This window comes from Dermacentor andersoni, chromosome 4, assembly GCF_023375885.2.
Source record: "Dermacentor andersoni chromosome 4, qqDerAnde1_hic_scaffold, whole genome shotgun sequence".
NCBI lineage: Eukaryota > Metazoa > Arthropoda > Arachnida > Ixodida > Ixodidae > Dermacentor > Dermacentor andersoni.
The window spans coordinates 153,490,820-153,502,795 of NC_092817.1; the positions used below are offsets into that span (position 1 = coordinate 153,490,820).

Sequence of the window (11,976 nt, forward strand, 5' to 3'; positions counted from 1 at the left end):
CAATACGGTGCTTAGTTAGCGGCGTCTGGCTGACTCGTGGCGTGGATGAGAAGCAGCTCTTAAACTCATCGATGAGCTCAAGAAGGCTGTTGCGTTCAACGGGCGATAAGGTGGGACTGATGTCAACCACACGGGCAGGCATAACCACGGTGGACGTCGCGTGCTCCACTGAGAGGCAGTCCTGTATTGAAGTAAATTCGTCGAAGTAGGCAACAGCCGTGCCTTTAATAATGTGTCGACGTTCCCTGGTAAAATTCGTCAGCAGGAGTTCAGCATGTCCGTCGTGTACGTGAAATACGGCCCTGGCGATGAAAACCCCTTGACTCAGTACCAGTGCGTCGATGTGTTCAGCGACGCCAGTCCCGGTGTTCAAATTGTCGCAGATTACAGGTACGAGGGAACAGCTTCGCGGCGGAAGCGTGGCGTCGTCGTCAGTGGTACGTAAGCGGGGTCGCTGGTGTTCCGCGAGGTCGACGTCGTCTGAGCTCGTAGAAAATGTGACGACGAGGTCACGGACATTAATCACTGCACCGTACTCTCTCAAGAAATCCATCCCCAATATAAGTTCTTTACAACACTCAAAGTGAATGAGGAAGGTGGCGACAAAGATTGCACCGGTGATTACTATCCTGGCTGTGCAATTTCCAATCGGCGTCATCAACTAGCCGCCGGCAGTTCTGATGTTGGGCCCGGTCTACGGCGTCTTCACTTTTCTTAGCCTGTCGGCCAGCTTTTTCCTTATTATTGAAAAATGCAAACCAGTATCGACGAGAACGGCCACTTGATGGCCGTCAATGCAAACGACAAGATCGGCGCTGACGGCGTCGGTTACAGGGGGTGTCGTTGGAGTCGTCGGAGTTGTAGAGTCGTCGATCGACGGAGATCCCCCATCTCCGACGATCGACGACTCTACAACTCTCTACAACTCTACAACTCGACGGCTCTTGGATATCTAGCCGGTTTGCAACCTCACCCCCGGAGGTCGCTGCGTCTAGATTTCCCGGCGCGGGCTAGGGGACCTGCCCCTAGAGGCGTCAGAAAAATCGCAACGGGTCGGTGGGGTGTAACGAGCCGGAGAAGGGGAACGCGATCGAGGCGTCGTTGAGCCTTCTGGCCGAAAGTTTGTAGAATTTCCGTCGCAGCTACGTGCAGCATCAGACACAGGGTAATTGCAGTTGGGAAATCTTGCATACCCAGCCGCGCGGTAGTGGCACGCGCGGTAAACATGTCCTGCTTTGCCGCAATGAAAGCATAGCGGCCGGCGGTCAGCGGTGCGCCACAAATCGCTCTTTCGAAGCGGGTAGCCGGCAGGGGATTCACCGTTGAAACGAGGCGCAGCGATTGACTGGCGGCGATACGGCATAGTTGGCGGCGGCTGTGACTGTCGAAAATAGGGCGTCGGGGGTGGTGGTGATGGCTGCGTCGTAGTGGTCGACGGTGTCAGCAGCATCGAAGTGGCGGGAGGTGGACGACAGACAGCTTCCGCGTAGGTTAATCGTCGCGGCACCACTTGCCGGTCGGGCGACGAAAAGGCCTGTCGAACTTCCTCCCGAACGATATCAGCGACAGAAGCCACCGCTGGTGCCCTAGGAGAAATCCCGAGCTGCCGGATCTCCTCTCGCACAATCTCTCGGATGACTTCACGCATGGACGTGCTGCAGCTCTCAGGTAGAATTGAAGCATTCACCGGCGAGCTCTTGTGGTCATATTGGCGGTACCGTTGCTGTAGTGCCCGTTGTATAGCGGTAGCCTCCTTGGTAAATTCGGCCACTGTCTTCGGTGGGTTCCTCACGAGCCCGGCAAACAGTTCCTCCTTCACTCCGCGCAAGAGATAGCGCAACTTCTTCGGCCATCTCAGGGTCTGCTCTGCGGAAAAGGCGGGCGATATCTTCTGGAAACATGGCAAAGCTCTCGTTTGGTTTTTGAATACGGGATTCGAGAAGGCGCTGCGCGTTGTCTCTTCTGTCACTACTAGTGAATGTGTCTAGCAGCTGGGTGCGGAAGGCATTCCACGTGGTCAAATTTCTCTCCCGGTTCACAACCCACGTACGCGCACTGTCTTGAAGCGCAAAATAGACATTAGACAACTTTTGCTGGGAGCACCAGTAATTATAACTGGCGACACGCTCAAATTGGTCCAGCAAATCTTGGACATCTTCAAAACCGTCACCATGGAAACTTTCTGGGAGCTTGGGATTCTGCAGCGTCACCTGCGATGGAATTGCAGTGGTCATGGCGGAAATCGGTAGACGCGTTCTTGCAGGGTCCTGCAAAGGGTTGAACTCGGGCGTCAGGCCCAGCAGGCGGCGACTGTATCGGTGCACAGGAGTTTCGACGAACGCAGGTAATGCGGCGTTCGATGTCTGGCTCCGCGAAGGGGTGCCGATCATGAGGCAAACCTACCCAGTACCTGCACCAGTGTCACAGCCTAGTAGGAGACGGGAAAGCCGGTGTCGAGGACGTGTAAAAGCATTTTATGAGAACAGTCAACGCGACGTCGTTGTCGTCTCTGTTTTTCTACTCGCGCGCTACTTCAGCGTCGTCCTCATCGCCTGGCACATACCCGAGGCGACCATATAGGATGTGGAAATATAACGCCATTGCTTTCTTTGCATGGTAAATTTCGGGTGGCTTATCTGTTGTTGGCTATGATGAGGAGATTTTTCGAATGCTTGCGTCATGCCATGCCATGTAATGAGAGGGTCAATTATTCAAATCCCTCGCTATATTTACGTAAAGCATTATGGCAGTACCCATCTCAGGATGACTATCCATGGCAATGCGATTAGCATTCCAGCAATGTAGCGACAGATCATACCGATAAAGTCACTTTACTTAAAATTCGTAGTGGTCATTCTGAGGCTTCCGTCGATTGGGCTACTTGCGAGATACACTGTCTCCAGTATCTACTTACTTTGCTATGGCACTGGCTTGGCATGGTCGCCCATGAGCATGGCTGAATGACGAAGACGCAGTTACGACGATGCAGTGACGAAGAAGGAATTACATCGATGGCGGGACAAACACGGTATGATAGCGGCATCATGATGACAATAAGACGACGATTCTGAAATAGTACCGATGGTACTCGTACAACGACCAACGGTGTGAAAACAATGAGATGATGACGAGTGTATTACGACGATCGCATAAGTTGGATCGCAACAGTTGGATGACGAAGCTGGAATGTCAGCGATGGCACTCCCACCACGGCATGACGATGGCGTTATGATAACGAAATAAGCATAGCGCCTGTCTGACAACGACGCAATGACGATGATGGCATGGCAACGGCGGTAGGATCACGATTGTAGGATTAACAGCGTTGTTACGATAGAATGACGTAGAAGGAATGACGTCAGTTGAAGGTTGAAGGCGGCATGATGACAATGGTATGACGACAACGAAATATCGTTTGTGAAGTGGTGAGGATGGGGACAGCGACGACGAAACAATGGCGACGACATGTTCACAATTGTATGACGGCAATGACCTGATGACGGCCGCATGTCGAGAGTCAGAGGACGAAGTTAGAATAACGACGGTGGAACGACCACAGGGGAATCAAGACCATGGTATGATTACGAATACGGGATGACGACCGCATGACAACGGTGCAAATGCAATAGAGTGGCGATGAGTATATGACGACGATGGCTTAACGGCGCTCTAACACGAGGACTGTATGAAGATGATGGCGTGACGATGACGGCATGACGAGAGTTGAATGATGAAGCAGGAGTGACAACTGTGGAATGACCACTGCTTCCCCGCAGTGGCATGACAGCGGATCTATGATGAGTGTATAGGTGGCATGACGAGAGTCAGACGACAAAGCTGGAGTGGCGACGATGGAAGGACAACGACGGCATACTTAATGGTCCAAGCTGGCAGACAACTTGGTCCACTGTGTCGATGTAAGGGAATCGACAGATATATATATATATATATATATATATATATATATATATATATATATATATATATATATATATATATATATATATATATATACATACATACATACATACATACATACATACATACATACATACATACATACATACATACATATTCACAACAGCTGAGTAGGCAACAAACGCTAATCACATGAAAAATTCTTTGCATGAGTGCTGTTGAGCGGCTGTTGACAGTGAATGGTTTGGAGAGTCGTATGTTGTTTTTCGGTAGCTGCTAAAATGCCTATTCCGTCGGGCTATAAGAATGTCTCTACCTTTTCTGTAGACCAATGGACTTGATCGCAAGTGGCACGAAAGAACGATTGAAGTAAGGCGACCGGTTGTATCGTGTAACGTATCCAACAAACATGCATTGCGGAAGCTGGCCTATCTGCCTGATTTTGCCGAGGTGTGTCCTGCTCGAAAAGTGTGTTTTATTTCGTAAAGACGAGTCTTGTCGCTGGCTGCATCGTCGAACTTGTGAAGTGTTATTCTCCGGCATGAATCGCAGTGGGGTTTGCTGCTTTAGGCAAAATGATAGTTTATTTTTACAGTGGAAGTTGGTACGTGCTCATTTCAATAGCTGTTTCGCTTGGCGACGTTGTGCTCGGCCGCCGCCGATGTCCGTCGCAGCTATCGCAAGGGATGAGTGAGAAAAGAATGCCCAATTTTCGCTGAGATCGAGCCCCGGTACTCTGCGCAGAAGCCAGCTACTCTACATGATTTTGGGCTGTAGCGCGAAGGGACACGGACACAGACTGGAAGCAGACAGGACGAGCGCTAACTCTCCATCAAAACTTCATTATTATTATTTTATTTTATTATATGTTATTATTTTCTTTATTTTGTTTAAATTAATTATTTTATTTTATTACTTTTTTTACCGTACCAACTCGCCCAACTTTCTATCCTTTTGCACGAGCTACTCTACCACTGCGCTACGCCAGCGCTTGCTCGGCTGTGGCGGAAACATGCCCTACACAGGCGTACTATCGCGCGAGGAGTCGCGCGATGTGAGAGGCGTGCCGCGTAGCGCCGATACAGGCACACTTTGCATTGCCGTTGCATATTATCGCAACAGATGACACGCCATGTAGCAGTTCCATCGTATCCTGCCGATTGTCACGCGATGGGAGATGCGCGCCGCGTAGCGTAGAAACGTGCAAACTTTGTATTGCAGTTGCGTTGTATTCCACCAGGTGTCACGACATGTAGCAGTTGCACCGTACCCTGCCATGTGTCAAGGAATGCGACATGTGCGCCGCGTAGTCTCGATACCTCTGCTTAATCTTCAGTACACATTACGCCGCCGCCTCGCAAGGTACGAAACGCTGCTGAAGAGACGGCTGTTCAGAAATCAGCACAAGCCACAGATCGCTGTCGACGTCGGGCGGACAGCGATCTGTGGACAGCGATCGTTGTCGTGAGCACGACGCAAACAGACTTCGCCGAGAAGGGCCTCTAATTCGTGCTGCCGAAAATGGAACTCCTATAGAGCCTCTCCTCGAGCTTACGCCGTGACTGTGCTGCGTGTGCCGCGCAGAACTCTTACCCTGTGTAGCCGCCGTATTTTCGGCACCAGTGATAGTGCTCTTTCTGACCCTTTAAGACCACAGTGCTGGATAGTCAGCGTTTGTTCGGTCACTTCTGAAGTGCATTCCTGCTCTTCAGTAGGTTTACGTAGAAGCTAGGCTTATAGGCACAGTTTCTGTGAAAGAACGGCACTCGGTGACTTTTAGCAGAGTTGCTTGGCTAGAAGAGATGATAAGCCTTCAACTGAAGTGGTACATGGTAGCTCCTGAGGCGCCATATTTGAGCCGTGGTATAGGTAGTCCTAAAGTTTATTACACAATTTAATTCGTTTGAACCACTTCTTTCCTAATGATCCATTGCAAACAGATTAAGACTGTGTAGTTAAAAATTTTGCCTGGGCTAGTCAGAACACATTTCAAGGTTAAGAATAGCACAACACAACATATATGGACATGAAGGGACGGGACGAGTCCCACCTTGCAGCTGTGCCTCAGCCGTCTAGTTAGTGTTGTGCGTAACTGTGCGCACGCATTTATTCAACTATGCTTCTTCGACAGTGGGCCCTTTTATGTGTTCAGTATCCGGTTCGATGTGTTCAGTATGCAAAGCCGTTTATTATTGCGTCGAGTAAAGATAGACCTTCCTTTCCTGGATTGCGCCCGAAACTTCTTGACGCGTTACTTCGAATCACAGTCTTGTAGAATCAGTCACGAAAAGATTTTCTCACATTGTGCAGAAAATGTTAACATTACCAATCTGAAAATCTTTGTAGCCGAGCGGCTGCTCTGCTTTGTGCTGTCCACTTATGCGGATAACATTTTGATCGGGAAGAACCTACCGTGAGCGGTAAAATCAGGCAGTGCGAAACCATGTTGGAACCAAATCCTCTGTAAAGATTGTAAGAGCTGCTCTAACTCAAACTGATGGATTGATTACAAACAATCCTAGTGTGTAACTTTCCTGTTCAAGCCCCTAGAACAAAGTAGGGACGAATAATGAGGCCTTCGAAAATTTGAGGCCCTTGCACTACATATTTTTGAGGACCCCATATGTAAGGACCATATTTCAGCAGGCGATCTGAATTCTAGCTTCTTGTCGTAGCCATTGTGGGTTAATATTGCAGCAGTAGTCCGCGTCGTGCATGTTTACCGTACAGCTCATGCAAGATTGCCTTTTCTCAGTCCAAAAAGTGCTGTGAGTTTTTTCTGTCCACGTAACAATGTGTCAGGGAACAGCTGCAAAATTTTAGGCGCTTCTGAAAGCTATGACCTGTCAGATCTTGGTGCAGGCATACATTACATGCGGGAAGATTATGTCTGGAGAGAGTGTTATAAAGAGAAGTTCTTTTTCACCATCAAAAAATGTTTTTACGCGTTCCTGTGAAATAATGCTCAACGGAACATGCCATGCGCAATGCGGCAAAAAAAAGGAATAAAACGAAAAAAAAAAAGACTAAAGCGGCACACGTGCACAGAAGTGCACAGAAGAACACACTTGTGGCTTGGGCCATAGGTGTGGGTCTCTTTTCTTTCTTACCACGCTCGTGGTTTTCATAGGAAAGCCTTAAATTATGGAGTTTTACCTGCCTAAACCACTTTCTGATTATGAGGCACGCCGTAGTGGGTGACTTCGGAAATTCTGACCAGCTGGGGATCGTTAGCGTGCACCTAAATCTAAGTACACGGGTGTTATCCCCCTCATCGAAATGTGGCCGCCGTGGCCGGGATTTGATCCCACGGCCTCGTGCTAAGCAGCCCAACACCATAGCTGCTAAGCACCCACGGCGGGTGGAAAGGCTGCTATCAAAGCGGGCTGCCCCTAGCGACAACAAAGGAATGAAAAAAAAAAAAATGCACCCAGCCCTCTGCATATGTCAATTAGTGCCTCCACTAGTCGCTGTTTCTAGGTGAACTTTTGTTTTAGATCATTGTCAACTACCAAGAAGTTTACTGCACTCGCATAACTAGTACAGAAGTATGTTAATTATTTTGAGCACGCATTTTGCATTGAAAACTACTCACGTAAATGCTTTATTACGAGTACATGGGATAAAAATAGACGAAAAATACGACATGTTGAAAACAAAAGCGTAAGCAATATAACTGGCGAATGTTGTAGGATTGTCTCTTGAGCTATCTCATGGTCATGCTAGGAATTCATGATCACACGGGCATTGCTTCTGCCTGCTAGTGCTGGCCTTTTCTTAAGTTGTTTTCTTTTCTTAAGATGTTTCATCAATTTTCAAATTGATTTCATAGGTGTGGAACCACGAGAACGCGCTTGAGTGCGAGTAAGGTTGATGCGCCTGCTTATAAGGGTATGAGCATTCAAATTCAGTTTATCTTTTATTCAGTCGCTCAAAAACGTTGCGACTTGAAAATTTTCAATTTATACGAGGAGTTAGTTTTATCTTTCTTGTCAAAACGTCTAAACGTTGATGTACTCAACAGCAGATTTTTCAGCACCACAGTAAGTTAACTCTTCGGGCACGTCAACTTTCTGCAATACATTGTAAGATAAGGTTCATCACAATAACAGACTTTATGATCCTTCCGGATTCAGCCATCAAGTAACCAGGAAACATTAACATATTTTTGAATGTCTCTTAAGTATCGTGTGACAAGGACGGTTTGTTAACGGTATTGGAATTGACATTTCTTGCTAATCCACCGCTGTGGTTCAGTGGCTATAACATAGCACTGTGCTTAGTGTGATGTCGCATGTTCGAACCCCTCCATGGTGCCTGCATTTTGACGTGTGCGGAAGGCGAAAGCGCTCGTGTACTAAACAGGTGGTCCACTTTAATCGAAAGTCTCCCTACTGCACCACACTAGGGCGTATTTCGTAATCAGATTGTGTTTCTATCACACAAACAAACAAACCCAAAATTCAATTTATTTTGCCATTCACTGCTGAGACTATTGTCTCCTGGCGATAACACCAGTTTACTGAAAGTGCATTCTTCTTGCGGCAACAGAAGAGGCCGGTTTACGTGTAAAGAAGTCACGAACTCGAGAACGCCTCGGGCACACAGGGACTCAAGATGTACTCGTCCGGTGCATTATACCTTGTGCAGCGTGGGAAGCCAAATTGGCCATAGGAAGCGTAGATACAAATTTTGACCCAACTTGCAAATGTTCTAATGGTTTAGGATAGTCGTATATTGCAGTGCATTTAAATTAGTGTTCATATCGGGATGCAGACACTTATGACGGGACGCATATACAACGTACGTCTGGTTCACGAAAGATCAATAAATCTCGCTATGATTAAAATTGTGAGCTTGAGTGGGGCTGTGCGCAATTTGTTATTTATCTACACAACTTCTCAAAGTGAGCGAACGGGTGTTTTGACCATTTGCGCAGATCGCTTCGAAGAGACCAAGAAGGAGGAGGATTACATTCAAGCGGCAAAGAGGCATCGCGCAGCTGTGGAACGGCGCCGTTACGCCGCCCAGGCTGTTGTCGAGCGGGATGGGGCTGGGAGCAGATGCGCGACTCGGCGAGCAATCGAGGGTCCAAAATGATCGCGGAGAAACTTCAACGGCGGTCGGCACAACACACGGCGAGCCGTCAAGCGTTGAGTTCCTTAGCAGAGGGAGCGCAAACAGTGCGCTGCATAGATAAACGTTTGCAGAGATCAACTGTTTCAGCGGAGTATATAGTGACGTGTGGTACAGCACGTAGCGACGTCTATAGTGCAGGCCAAAAAGAAACAGGAAAAAAGAAACGCCTCAAATATGGCAGTCATGTCAGTGATGCAAAATACGAAACAAAATGAGAAAGTATTTCAGGGCGGACATCATTCGAATTTGTAACCACCATCACTTGAACCATAGCATCAGATACAATATTGAAGTGCAATGGCAATAAAAAAAATCACACAGGAACTCGTTTGGAAGCTGCTTGAGCATGCGTAAGGATTGTGCCACTTGCTCATAAGGACGCAGCTTGTTGTCGTCAGTGTTATGAAACTTGATCCGGAGAGTACGAAAGACACCACTGCGGCGACGCGAACTGCTGCGGATGGCGGCGCAAGGTGCATTGATGACGCAAGCAAAGTGCTGCAGGTGGCGGCGTCAGGTGCGTTAATGGCGTTCCGATCATTTTAACACGTTAAGGCTCTTCGGAGCCTTTATCCATCCGCGTCGAACCATTATGAACCGTGACCAAAACTGTTCCGCCGGCGGCTGAGTATGGCACGGCCACGTGGACCACATTTCGAAAGCGATCTGCGATGTCGACAGAGAGTGGACACTTCTGCAAGCTTCGTGCGCTGCGTTCTCGCCACTTACGTAGCGTTGAAGGGAGATGCGCAGGCCCGTACCTTGAAAGCGGTCTGCGAAAGTGGCAGAGTGTGGTGAGTGCTGAGAGCTTCGCGAACTCTGTGTTCTTCCGCTTCATTGGTGTTGATGCGAGAGGCCGCACGAATGCGAACTCACTCGCTGCTGTTGGCTCTATCTTGAAAGCGATCGTCTTACGAGACGGTAATTCGGACGGACGGTTTTTCTTGTTGGGTAAGCAAAGAAATGCTTACGCATTTAAATCTGGAAACACTTAAACAAAATCAAGATGGGGGCCGACGAACGGAGTAGCACACTGCGGTGTAAAAGTTACAAACAGCGATAAGGAGCCCCAAAAAGGCAATACCTGGCCCCATGTATGCACACAGACTCTTTTGGTGAAGCTATTTTCACCGCTGCACATAACTGCTTTTCGTCCATTTAGATTATAACATGAAAACTGCAGCTCGACGCGATGTATTTTTTTATGGTGTCCTAAAAGCACGATGCGCAGCACGAGCCCGCCAAAGCAGAGAACGTCTTGAACCAAATAAATCAATCATCAAAATAGATTGTAGTTACTGAACTTACGAAGTGTTATAACTTAGTTGTTGAAAGCAACCTGATATGGAATTTAATGCTGCTGCTGTAGGTCTAGTGTGCCTATCCGCAATAAAACAGGAAGACAATTTACCAACTCACCAAGGACGCTTGAAAAAAAAGCAAGATGCAAATAGAAGATGTATTGACATGGCGGCATAGATAGCTCACTGGCCTTTACGTTCCACAGACTGAAATTGCTGGCTGTGATGCACGTATTCGCAGCTATATTTCTTGCGCTCTTCTTTTTTAAAATTTGACACATCAGACACTACACAATGAATTCCAGGAACCAGCACGTTTTACATTTCGCATGCCCATGAGCACACAATGCAACGAACAGTTTTTGTTGGAGGCCCAATGCTGAGTGAGCATGGTCTCAGAGAATCGCAAGTTTGCGAGAAGGAAAACAGTGAAAATATGGAGGTACGTCACATTTACTTCCGGCATATGTAACGGCAGCTGGCTCGGACTCACCTGTACTTTGGCCAATTGCAGTATATACGCATCACCCACCGTATAGAGATGGCCCTTCAGTAACGTCATTGATTGTATACATTAACTCAGTGAATGCCTGTACGGCCAGCTTTCTTAAAGACATTCTGATAGCTGAAAGTTTCTGCGAGAGGCAAAAAATAGATTGCAAATGTATACAGATAAAGTTGGAAAATTGTGCCAGCGTGCAGGTTGCGAAGGCGTTGCCTATTTGTTGCACAAAGGTGTCGGTCGTCTGTGAGAGTTTTGAACAAACAGCTTTATTGTACATGCCGCATAATCAGCTTTCTCTCCTGGGAAGAGAGAGAATATTTTTAGAAGCGATGAGAGCAATCGCCACTGACGCTGCACCTTGTACTGCGCATTGTTTTCGGCGTTTTCATGCCTTTTGCTGGTGTGGACTGAACAAAATAAAAATGTCGTTGAGGCACATTTCGAGTAATATACGTCATAAGCATTTTTTTATTGTCCACTACGCCAGCAGGCACAGTAAAGTAACGGTGGATCCAATTAATTTTGCTGCTGTATTGCTACATAAATTTCAGTTCAGTTGTCAAATATTGCCCCCTGTTGTACCTATTAGACGATTTCAAATAAAACCTCAGATATGTGGTGAAGGCGCCGAAAGAACGTCGATCCCCGGTGCAGTGGTTCCGGTAATTCCGGCGTACGTGGCCTTACGATACAACTAGTGCCGCGGTACGCCCCATTAGGTTTTATAGCCTACCTCTTCAAACGTGACCACAGTGTTCCTGGACGCAGCTTTTAAGACGATGTCTGCCTGTACCGCTACACTACTGATGTGTTGTACATTTGAAATGCTATAAATATAATCTGCGTTGCTATTTGTGCATGAAAAATTGCCCTGCGGGGTTCGGTTATTGTAATCATAGAAAAGTACCCGCCGTGGTGGTCTGGCGGCCATGGTGTTGCTCTGGTAAGCACGAGGTCCCAGGATCAAATCCAGGCCACGGTGGCCGCATTTATGTGGGGAAGAAATGCATAAGCGCCCGCGTCCCATGCATTGGGTGCACGTTAGAGAACCCCACGTCGTAAAAATAATTCCGGATTCCCCCACTACGGCGTCCCTCATAATCAGATCCTGGT

The 11,976-nt window shown here is 47.7% G+C and overlaps 1 long non-coding RNA gene across 2 annotated transcripts in view; it reads right to left on the reverse strand.

Moving 5' to 3' along the window:
• LOC126537964 (uncharacterized) overlaps positions 1–10,956 on the reverse strand; it is a 46,300-nt gene extending 35,344 nt beyond the window's left edge. Inside the window, exon 1 of one of the 2 annotated variants that reach the window (XR_008613878.2) lies at positions 10,852–10,956. This is a non-coding gene — a long non-coding RNA (uncharacterized lncRNA). Of the gene's footprint in view, positions 1–10,476; positions 10,603–10,851 lie in introns of those variants that run through there. The other variant, XR_008613879.2, reaches the window with a different exon arrangement.
• Positions 10,957–11,976: the final 1,020 nt, after the last annotated feature.